Source organism: Palaemon carinicauda, chromosome 27, assembly GCF_036898095.1.
Source record: "Palaemon carinicauda isolate YSFRI2023 chromosome 27, ASM3689809v2, whole genome shotgun sequence".
NCBI lineage: Eukaryota > Metazoa > Arthropoda > Malacostraca > Decapoda > Palaemonidae > Palaemon > Palaemon carinicauda.
In genome coordinates, this window is record NC_090751.1 from 79,107,270 (window position 1) to 79,119,650 (window position 12,381).

Here is a 12,381-nt window from a genome sequence, read left to right on the forward strand (position 1 = left end):
ATATGTGTAAGTCATATTTTAGCGACCACGAAAAAATATCTTCATGCATATATATATATATATATATATATATATATATATATATATATATATATATATATATATATATATATATATATGTGTGTGTGTGTGTGTGTGTGTGTGTATATATATATATATTCATATATATATAAATGTATATATATATATATGTATAAATATATATATATATATATATATATATATATATATATATATATATATACACATATATATACATATATATGTATATATATATATATGTATATATGATTTAATGTATGGAAAGCTATGTTTTTAAAACAGTACATAACCTCTGTCTGACACCTAAAATAAACGATTCACTTTGTACACTCAACAGCTGTCGGCGATGTAAACGGAACTAAATTTTTAGCCCGGAGATTATTTTACGTGATTTAAAAATCGGAGCAAGAAAGGATCTACAGAAAGGAACAATTTCCTATTCCAAAGAAAACACCCATACAGAATGTTTACTATAATAATTATCATTACTTTCCAAGCTACAACCCTAATTGGAAAAGCAGAAGAGTACAAGCCCAACAGGGAAAATAGCCCAATCCGGAAAGGAAATAAAGAAATAACGAATAAAGTGTAAATGAGAAATATAAAAATAGAATAAAAATACGCAAGGCTTAATATAACGCTGTTAATAAAAAACAATTCATATATAGACTACGAAATGAGACATATGTCAACCTATACACCAAAAAAAAAAGCCTTTACAAGAAGATTGAACTTCTAAACTTCTAAAGTTTCACTAACAATGACTATCAAACTTTCTCCAACGGGAAACTATTATTTCATGCATGAAAATATGTCTCTCGAATTACACAGAAAGATTATATGCTCTATAATGCTGGTTAAACTAGAAACCCCAGCAGCGTTCAAACAAAAACACATTTCAATTTAACTTGAAAGACAAGGCGAGATCTCTCACTATCTATACGAAACCAGGAAAAATGTGGATACAATTTTGTAATTTTGTCTTTCGCTAAATGAACTCTTTACGTATTCATATATAAGACTGAAAGGTTTTTATTCAACTCGATTTGCTGAGAACGCCCGTCTTTGAATGTATTAGCATTTTTCTCTTATTTCGCAGGATAATTTTTTTTTCCATTAATCACATAAATACAAGCATTTCTTAATAGAATTATATTCAGTAATATGAAATTGGTTTATACCGAGATCAATATGTTACCATTCTCTAAATTCATACGTATGAAACTTTTGGAGTTTAGCATTTTAGGCTGTAAATTATATAAATAATAATCATCCAAAAAATACATAGCATAACGTTCTCTTTCTCTCTCTCTCTCTCTCTCTTACCTAGGATAACATCTCTCTCTCTCTCTCTCTCTCTCTCTCTCTCTCTCTCTCTCTCTCTCTCTCTCGAACTGGAGTTTCCCCAATCCAATCAGACCGTATTATACTCTTGATCTCAAACAACATGGGGGAAATGGCCGTCATGAAATTGTGATGATTAACAAGTTCTGAGCCGAAATTTACAAACACTAAAGTTTAACATCAACATTTTCCCCATAATATTAGTTTTTGGTTATTTTTCATATAATACCTGTCTCTGCTTAAGAAAAAGATTTTCTTGGAATATTTTTCTTTATTGTAATATTTTCTAACTACCAATGTCGATATTTTGATTATCTATTCTTAAGAGTTAAGATTTTAACGATTTTCAGTTTATTCTTACAAGATACAAAGTGTGACGAAGTAGCTGGGAAAATATTGCCGAAAGCCGCAAACATCACGAGGCTCAATACTACGCAGTACTCCAGAAGTTTTATTCCAGCTGTTACCAAGTTGTGGAATGATCTTCCTAATCGGGTGGTTGAATCAGTAAAACCTCAAAAGTTCAAAGTTGGAACAAATGCTTTTTTGTTGACCAGGCGGACATGAGTCTTTTTATAGTTTATTTATGACATATTTATTTTTGATGTTGTTAATAGTTTATATACATGTCTGTTTTGACGTTGTTACTTATTTTAGAATGATTTATTGTTAATTTGTTCTTATATTTCCTTATTTCCTCTCCTCACTGGGCTATTTTTCCCTGTTGGAGCCCCTGGGCTTATAGCATCTTGCTTTTCCAACAAGGGTTGTAGCTTGGATAATAATAATAATAATAATAATAATAATAATAATAATAATAATAATAATAATAATAATAATAATAATAACTAGCCAATCATTCAAGAGCTGATTCCCATCATAATTCAGATGGGCTTTTTGTCACTAAAATAGATCTTAGTGTCTAAAAGTTCTACCGAATAGATTTTCGCGTATTTTAGGCTAAGGTGTACACGATTTCATTATGTAATATATAGCCAATAGTAACGTAGTGAAATAATAACCTGAAAGTACGGTGAATTAAGTTATCGTTTGAATTTCTAGTAAATGTATTTGAGCACGCGCACACACATATATATATATATAAATATATATATATATATATATATATATATATATATATATATATATATATACATATAGATATAAATATACATATATATATATATATATATATATATATATATATATATATATATATATATATATACATATAGATATAAATATATATATATATATATATATATATATATATATATATATATATATATATATATATTTATATATATCTATATATTTATATATATACATATATATACATATATATATATATATGTATATATATATTTATATATATATATATATATATATATATATATATATATATATATATATTATGTGTGTGCGTGTGTACACACATAAGCTATATACAGTATACCTGACCTAGAGTTCATCAGTGACTTTCATTTTGAAGATGCTATCTCAAAATGATAAAAGCAATTATGCGTATCAAGTCATTATCGTGACTAAACCTGATAAGTTCTTCACAATGCTTACTGTCATCACTGTATTTTTTGGTGCTGACGTCAGCGAAATCTCTTTTAGCAATTGGCACGGAGTAATTTGAATGATATATGACAATGAATAGCACATAGAAAGAGATACTTCATAATCCCAACTATAATTATAAAGATGGTTAGAAACGAACGTGTTGTACTATAAATTACCGCTTTAAACCAGAATGAACCAGATGTAATGGAAACTAAAGAGAATTCTTGAAAGATTATTGGACTTTTTCCCTTTGCTTCTGACATACACAATGAAAATATATCAATGGGTTAGGTGTGTTCGAGAGCACGTTTGCCTTTAAAAAGGGAGGGATGACTATGATACCAGTTTGAACTAAAACGGAAAGAATATCAGCTCCTTATATTCTTACTAGTATACGCGGCCCGTCAAAACGATAGACATGCACACCTAGGTCTACACACACACACATATATATATATATATATATATATATATATATATATATATATATATATATATATATATATATATATATATATATATACACATATATATATATATATATATATATATATATATATATATATATATATATATATATATACCTTGATGCACACACAGATTCAGCCCTTTCCACTCCCTTCCCTTTTCCTATCTATTTCTCGGGGTACCCCCTCTCATCAGGGTATGACTACTCCCTCTACTCCTACCCGAGGGGTGGGGAGAGACGGAGTAGTCATACGTTTCTCAATATCCCTCAGTGTTACAGGGAAAAATATACATAGAGACTTGGACTTTATTATGTAGGGGAGATTTATGATCTCAAGATCAGAGTAAATGGATTCGGAAAGCTAGTCAAGATTGTCTATGATAATAGAAGAAATGGAAGGTGTGATGCAAAAGCAGATATAAATAGTTGAATCAGCGGAATAATACTGCAAAAAAATACTATGATTAGCGTAAAGAGCAAAGAAGAAGCAGGAGACAGTTGTACCCAGTAGACCAGAACACCGAGAGAAATTAAGGAGATTCATGGACGTGAACAGAAATGAACCCCAAATCTGAAAAGGAGATGGCGTGTACATCAAATTCTGGAATGTAGCGAAACGTAAGGAGCGACAACATAAGTTTTTCGAGATGATAAATGAGAGAAAAAATAGCCTCATGATGATTTCACTTTACAGGACTATACTTGGTATTTAAAAACGTACAAATAAGTTCACGATGTTGGAAAAAACTAAGTTTAGTTTAAGATAAAGCAGACGAAATTAAGCTTGCAAGAATCCACTAGTCACAAAACTTCGGGATGGACCAAGCTGCTACTTGTTCCCAAGAAGGAAAGGGAGAAAGAGTTAAGAATTGGTAAGAATATGATCTTGTGGAAGTCAAGAGAAGAACGTTCTACTCCTGAGGATGGCAGGTTCATCCTTGCCAAGATTCTAGGGCAGGATGTGTTGTACTATACTAGAGGTGTTTTTAGGTTGATTTAAGAAGCAGGTTTTCTGAAAGCTATTTAATTTTCAAAAAGGACATCATCGTTTTTATGGCTTTTACGTTAATTTACTTTTATTCTTTATTAATAATAAATGATATCGGCGTCAATGGCCTTCGATGTCAGGCTGCCAGAGAACTCAAAATCAATCATTCTGTTCCAGAAGGGAACAGCATGGGTCTAATAAAAAAGGAAGGACTAAGAGAGTGCTTTTCCAGTATAATTGGATGCAGTTTATACAAGACAGAAGGAATGTTGATTTGTTGAAGCTGTTAAAAGTGACATGGTTAAAGTATCAGAATTTATCTTAGTCGGAAGCCAGATGGAAAAATTTATCATTCAATTCTATCAGATTAAGGAATTATTTTCCCTTAGAAGTGAAGAAATCCGGCGATTCCTAACAGACATAAAAAGATTATGATTGGCAGAAGAAAGAAAGGTTTGGAATAACATATGTAACTTATTCTTTGGCTAGTTTTCTGATGAATAGGACATGTGAAATGTACAGTAGGTCAAGTGGATAACTTTGTTCCAGTAGGAGATCCGCATATATACGGTGAGGTAGATTTACATGAACCACAGAAAAACACTGAATACAAATGAACCACAGAAAAAACACCTAAAAACACTGAATTCAAATGAACCACAGACAAACACTGAATTCATATGAACTACAGACAAACATTGAATTCAAATGAACTACAGACAAACACTGAATACAAATGAACCTCAGAAAAACACTGAATACAAATGAACCACAGAAAAAACTGAAAACACTGAATTCAAATGAACCACAGACAAACACTGAATTCAAATGAACTATAGACAAACACTGAATACAAATGAACCTCAGAAAAACACTGAATACAAATGAACCACAGAAAAAAACTGAAAACACTGAATTCAAATGAACCACAGACAAACACTGAATTCCAATGAACCACAGACAAACACTGAATTTAAATGAACCACAGATAAACACTGAAAACGCTAAATACAAATGAACCACAGACAAACACTGAATTCAAATGAACCACAGACAAACACTAAATATAAATGAACCAAAGATAAACACTGAAAATGCTGAATTCAATAAACCACAGACAAACCCTGAATACAAATGAACCAAAGATAAACACCGAAAATGCTGAATTCAAATGAACCACAGACAAACACTGAATACAAATGAACCAAAGTTAAACACTGAAAATGCTGAATTTAAATAAACCACAGACAAACACTGAATACAAATGAACCACAGAAAAACAGAGAATACAAAATAAAGAGGACCCTTTGAAACTAACCTATGGTGTTGATGATGACCTATAGAGAGGCCGGTCTCATTAACTTTTTTTGGGGCCAGATATACTCTGATATTTACTAAACACAGACGACCCATTTGGTCCCACTGAATTGAGCACCTTATCAAAACTAATCATTGGTGTTGATAACCTATAGAAGCCGCCTCAATAACTTATTTTTGAGCCAGAAATACCCTGATAATTACTAAACACAGAAGACCCACTTAAGTGAGAACCATATCATTATGATTATTTTACGACTGTGGCAAGATGTCATTTCAAGTTACCGTGGACATCATCTCTTACCTAGCATAGAAAAATAGTGTATCAAAGACACCAAGCTTTCTCTTCTCGAGGGAATGGTTTCTGCTCTTGAATTTACCGACCCTTCCTGTTACTTCTGCAAGGCTATCAGTCACACTTGGGAGGCGCGGAATTAGTATGCACCTGAGAGAGAGAGAGAGAGAGAGAGAGAGAGAGATAATTGTCCATTCATAGAACTCTAAATATTGTTTTTACTTTCAGTTTAATAGTCATTACCTTATTAATTTTAATAATAATAATAATTCTAATAACGATAATTTTAAGACTATCTATAATAATAATAATAATAATAATAATAATAATAATAATAATAGTTTAATCATTTCAATAATAATAATAACAATTTTAATAATAAATTCTGGGCGATTTATCGGAAACTTTTTGGGTTGGTTAGTAAAATATGATCTCTCGTGACTGGTTTTGGTGTTCTGTTTCACACGAGACTGGGATCACCATTTACATGCACTGTTGAAAAAAAACCGTAATTTTCATCGGAAATTCTCCGTAACAATATACCGTATTTCAGTAAAATACAGGCGACCGTAATATTACCATACTTCAATATTATCTTTTACTGGTTGGCGACAGTAATATTACTCCTTTACGTTTATATACCTGTTTTTAAAACGGTAAATGTCTGGCAACATTTATTCCAGGTTTTTTACCGTTTTTACTGCATATATTTAAATGTGTGCGGAGGAAATTCTCTTAAAATGTAAATTCGATTATACATCATCTCTTACTTTGAAAGACTACACCAGGTTAATGCATCAAGGTAGCCTATGCAACAAGAATCAAATCACAGACCAATAAGCATCAGTACATATGTTTAGATAGACATTAACTAAGGAAATATAGAAATACAACGGTTGAAGACTGTTCGTTGGAACATTAGATAATTGTTTTGGAAAAAAAAAAATAAAATAAAAAAACAGCAGCAGTTACGTTTATCATCTTCTTGTGGCTGAAATGATAAAGTTTCTCTCTACAAAACAGTGAAGGTCTAACATGAAAGAATAAGGACGTGTGAAAATATTTCGGATCTCATAACGGTTATGACGTCTATAATGGAAACTCTTAGTTGTACATATAAGTATATGTGCACACATTATATGTGTGTGTATATATATATATATATATATATATATATATATATATATATATATATATATATATATATATATATACTAACATAAATATAACACACATTATATATATATATATATATATATATATATATATATATATATATATATATATATATATATATATATATATATATATATATATATATATATACACACACACACACACGTTACAATAGTGACCAAGTGCTAGAACGTATTTTCTATTCTACGTGACGTCAAATGAAACCATCAACTAAAAAACGTGATCATCTAAAGACAGGGGATGAGAAACCTTGAATTTACTAGGAAAGGAAACAGACTTCAAAGACCGACTCACCTGTTCGTGAGTTACTGAAAAGAATACTAGTTTTCTTATGCAATTTTCTTTTTCAAGAATTGGAAAATCCTTCCTTTTTCATTTTTATTTTGCTATGTAATCTATGCCAACCATGCGTTACCATTCGTCACTTCTTCCACTGTATTATAACCCTCTTATCAATAGGTCCTTTTCTTGAAAAGTAATTGATTTTACAGTTTTACGTCTTCCAATTTATCTAGAAATCTTTCTTATCAATTATGGTCTTCCTCGCAGGGTTATTAGTATCGATGTTGTAATACTTTTTATGTACCTTCATTGGTAAGTTAGTTTTCCCTTCTCAGTAATAATGTTTGTTAATTCATTAATTTCATTATCATTATTATCATTATTATTATTATTATTATTAATATTATTAATTATTATTATCATTGTTGTTATCATTAAAGTTCAGATAATAAGGACAGCGTCATCAGCATATTCTAGGTTAGCTAATTTCCTATTACCAATCCAATCTAATCTTTCTCTACCATTCCCAACTGTTCTACATATTATTATCATTATTATTATTATTGTTATTATTATTATTATTATTATCATTATTATTATTATTATTATTATTATTATTATTATTACAAGCTAAGCTACAACCCTAGTGGGAAGAATAGAATGCTAAAGCCCTAAGGCTCCAACAGGGAAAAATAGCCTATTGAAGAAAGGAAACCAGGAAATAATTATACTACTAGAGAAGTAATAAACAACCAAAATAAAATATTTTAAGAACAGTAACAACATTAAATTAAATCTTTCGTATATAACTATAAAACCATAAAAACAAAACAAGAGGAAGAGAAATAAAATTGAATAGTGTGCCCGAGTGTATCCTCGAGCAATTTCTTGCTTTTTACATATGGGAATTATATTATGTAAAGGTTTCCTTTACCATTAAGTGGTATCATAGGGTTTGATGTATTTTTAAAATGGTTATAACGTTAGAAAATGTGAGACCTCAGAGGATCCTCCATTCTTAGAAAAGTATTTACCACTTACGTGAATTACCACTTTTTTCCCCACTTTTTCCTTTTTTATTTCTGATGGAGTTGCGCTTCTTAAGAACACAACGTTGTGTGGAATATGTCTGTATTTAAGATGGCCTATTTCGGAAGACGAGAATAACAAAAATATTCACTATATGAAGACCTCAGGTCCATAACGCCTTGGTTATTCAAAATTTCAATACTGAAAAGCATTTACCACTTACGTTAATTACCATTCTTTTTTCCTTCTTTATATTTGATAGAGCTGCGTCTCAACAACATAGAATTGTGTGGAATATGTCTGTATTTAAGAAGGACTATTTCGGCAGACGAGAATGGCACAAACATTTACTATATATAGATCTCAGGTCCATAACGCCCACGTTATTCACAATTTCAATAATGATGATAAGAATGTGGCAAACTATAATTGATATCTGCAAAAAAAAAAAAAAAAAAAAAAAAAAAAAAAAAAAAAAAAATACGTATCTAATTGCACAAATGAAGCTAAATTGCTTCTGCAACCGTCATCACTCATCTCTGACCACCAGAATTTTCTTTACAGTTTGAAGGTTGGTCGGGAGAGACGCGTTTAACTTCCCACATTGGTGTATCATTAACATAATAAGAACACCCGATACCATCTAGTGTAGGTTTATGCAATATGTCTGCGAATAAAATTCCGACAGTTCTTGAGAAAATTCCTTCATATTATTTAAAAGAAACATAATCGAGTGTGAAGTTTGGAATCCATTAATTGGTTGTATTAAGACATGACCATTCCCATTTAATTTCTCAAGTTTATAATTAAAGGTTTAATTACTTGTTGGCATCGTGATGGAATCATACTGCCACCATAATGAGTTGTATTTCTGCCAAACAGTTATTAAACTAACTGGATCAATAAAGGCCAGGTAGAACTAATCTAACTACATATTCAAGATTATGAACATACTGAAGAAATAGCATGAAAATCGAGAAATAAATACTAGAAAAAGAAGGATGATAATCAAATAAAAATTGTTGCTATTTTGCTTATTAGTTTGATATGATGGAATGATTCTTATCAAATAAAACTGACCATTTCTGATTGAAAAATAACCAACGCAGTTTTGTACAGCAGTGTTAAATATCCCATGTCATGTGAAGTTTGCCTGATCTTGTTCGTTACTTTCAAATTTTTCCTTTCCGAGATTGAAGATTAAACCATTTATTATAAGAATTCAATAATATCGCCTCAACAGTAGGCCTACTGATAAAAAACATGATGGAAGTTTCAAAATTACAAAAGATAAAAGGAATTTACTCTAAACAGTTGAGACGAGAAAAGGAAAATAATTCAAAACATGGAAGCGTTAAACTATTTTTCAATAAATATCAATAAAAATACTCTTTAGTAGACAAACGAAAAGCGAAACAACATACTGTATATCTACTAATTATGAATGCAAAAAAGCTCAAATGTAAAAATGAGAAACAAACATTTACTTATCACGAATGTAAAAAAGCTCACATTCCAAACAGGATCTACACAATAAATGGAATTACTTTAAATCAAGACAAAAGAAATCCATTCCATGACGATTCCAAAATCAAATGTATTTTTGGTATTATCATTTATGTTGCTAAACATATACGAGAACAGTCCCGCCCTCGTTAGATGCACATAAGAACGTTTTGAAATGAAAAATTGAGTAGAGCTGTCATTACTAAAGACAAAAAGAAGAAAAGAAGAACACATAATACTAGGAATCTAGAAAATCACCAGGGTTAGTCCAAACACAAGCCGGAAGATAATGAAAGATACAACTGTTCAGTAACAACCCTCTTCGCCATTCCATCTCTCATATCTTTTTCAGGTACCATAAAGGAAAAGTGCAAAAAGTGAACAAATGGATTTCTTAAAGGAAAAATCGACATTTTTGACAGATATTGATATTGTGGTTAATAATGTGTAGCTTCTAACACCGACATGCGATTGATTACTATGGAGATTACAAGGAAAATTACCTTTATTGAACTAAAATGCAACAAAAAACCTAATTATTAACATTGAACACATATGATTTATATGTGAGATCTGGAAAACATATCAATATGGTTTTTCTAGTCCTGAGGCAATGTCCCTGGGTACTGTTTGGCCATTGCCAAATCATCGGTCATTCCAATCACCTAAAGAAAGATGGAGCAATGTCCTTTCAACCATGCTTTGAGAAACATCATCTATACTCAGCAAGTCATATATTCGTAAATCTATGACATATTTCGTCTTCTTTAAGTAGGCTAGATTCAGGCAACTCAAGTGAATTTTACATCCTCAAAAAAAAAAAAAAAAAAAAAAAAAAAAAAAAAAAAAAAAAAAAGAAATCCCTTGAAAGGGCGTGGTGCGTAGAACAGCTTTTCTAGTGTTGCAAATCTGCTGAAGTCATGTGAATTAAGACTTAAAATAGAATAGTCATGGTTTCCTTTTCAACAATGTACGCCTCATTAGAGTACGCATATATATATATATATATATATATATATATATATATATATATATATATATATATATATATATATATAGATATAGATATAGATATATATATATAGATATATATATATATATATATATATATATATATATATATATATATATATAGATATATATATATATAGATATATATATATATATATATATATATATATATATATATATATATATACATATATATGTATATACATATATATGTATATACATATATATATATATATATATATATATATATATATATATATATATATATATATATATATATATATATATATATATTTATATATATATATATATATATATATAACATCAGCCGAAAATAACCAGAACACACTATAAAATCTGAAGACACTTCAATGATAGGAAATTTACTTTAAGATAAGTATTTCCATATTTGCAACTTGCATTTCTTTAAGATTAACATGTCTGTTTATTCAAGACAATGATCTACATACTTCAGAGAAACTTACGGGTATATTTTTCCTCTATTTACAATCTTAAATTATCTTTTATACTTAATTAGAAACCAATACTTACACATGACCAGATGAGTATCAGGAGCCTCACCTAAAACTACTACAAATGGCGTATTGGAATCGCAAAGAATGATATTCTAAAATAAAATATGTTATGATATACGCAGTACTGACACGAATAACAAAGGCAAGTTTTGAAAGTAAGATTCAGAATGAAGATTCATAGCCAGAGAAGCAGATGATGATAATTGGGCGAATAGTTTAACAGACGTAGTAATTAACACTTTCATAACCAGGCCATTAGCATTGTGATAAATTGGTACATTTTATTAGATGTGGCTTTGGTGGAAGGGAGAAAATTGGGAAAATTTTTTTAATTTTCACTTCAGTCTACTTTCCTTTCCCATTAAACCACATACTAACCTATTCAAAAAAATTGATAAATGCACTCCCAAACGGTATTCTATTTCATATTAATTGTTCATTAGTTCCCATATCGTTTATATATTTCATTACTTCCTTTCCTCACTGGGATATTTTTTCCTATTGGAACCTTTGGGCTTATAGCATCTTGCTTTCCCAACTAGGGTTGTAGCTTAGCTTGTAATAATAATAATAATAATAATAATAATAATAATAATAATAATAATAATAATAATAATAATAATAATGCGTTTTCAAATTTAAAACTAAATTTATGCTTTGACAGAGCATCTATCTACATAAAGTATGTCACTAGTAGAAGAAGATGAAGTACAGCTACTGTACATGTAAATAATATCCATCACCATGGTATCAGCGGTTTTCATAATTTATTGGTTACTTATGTCGACTTTCGACA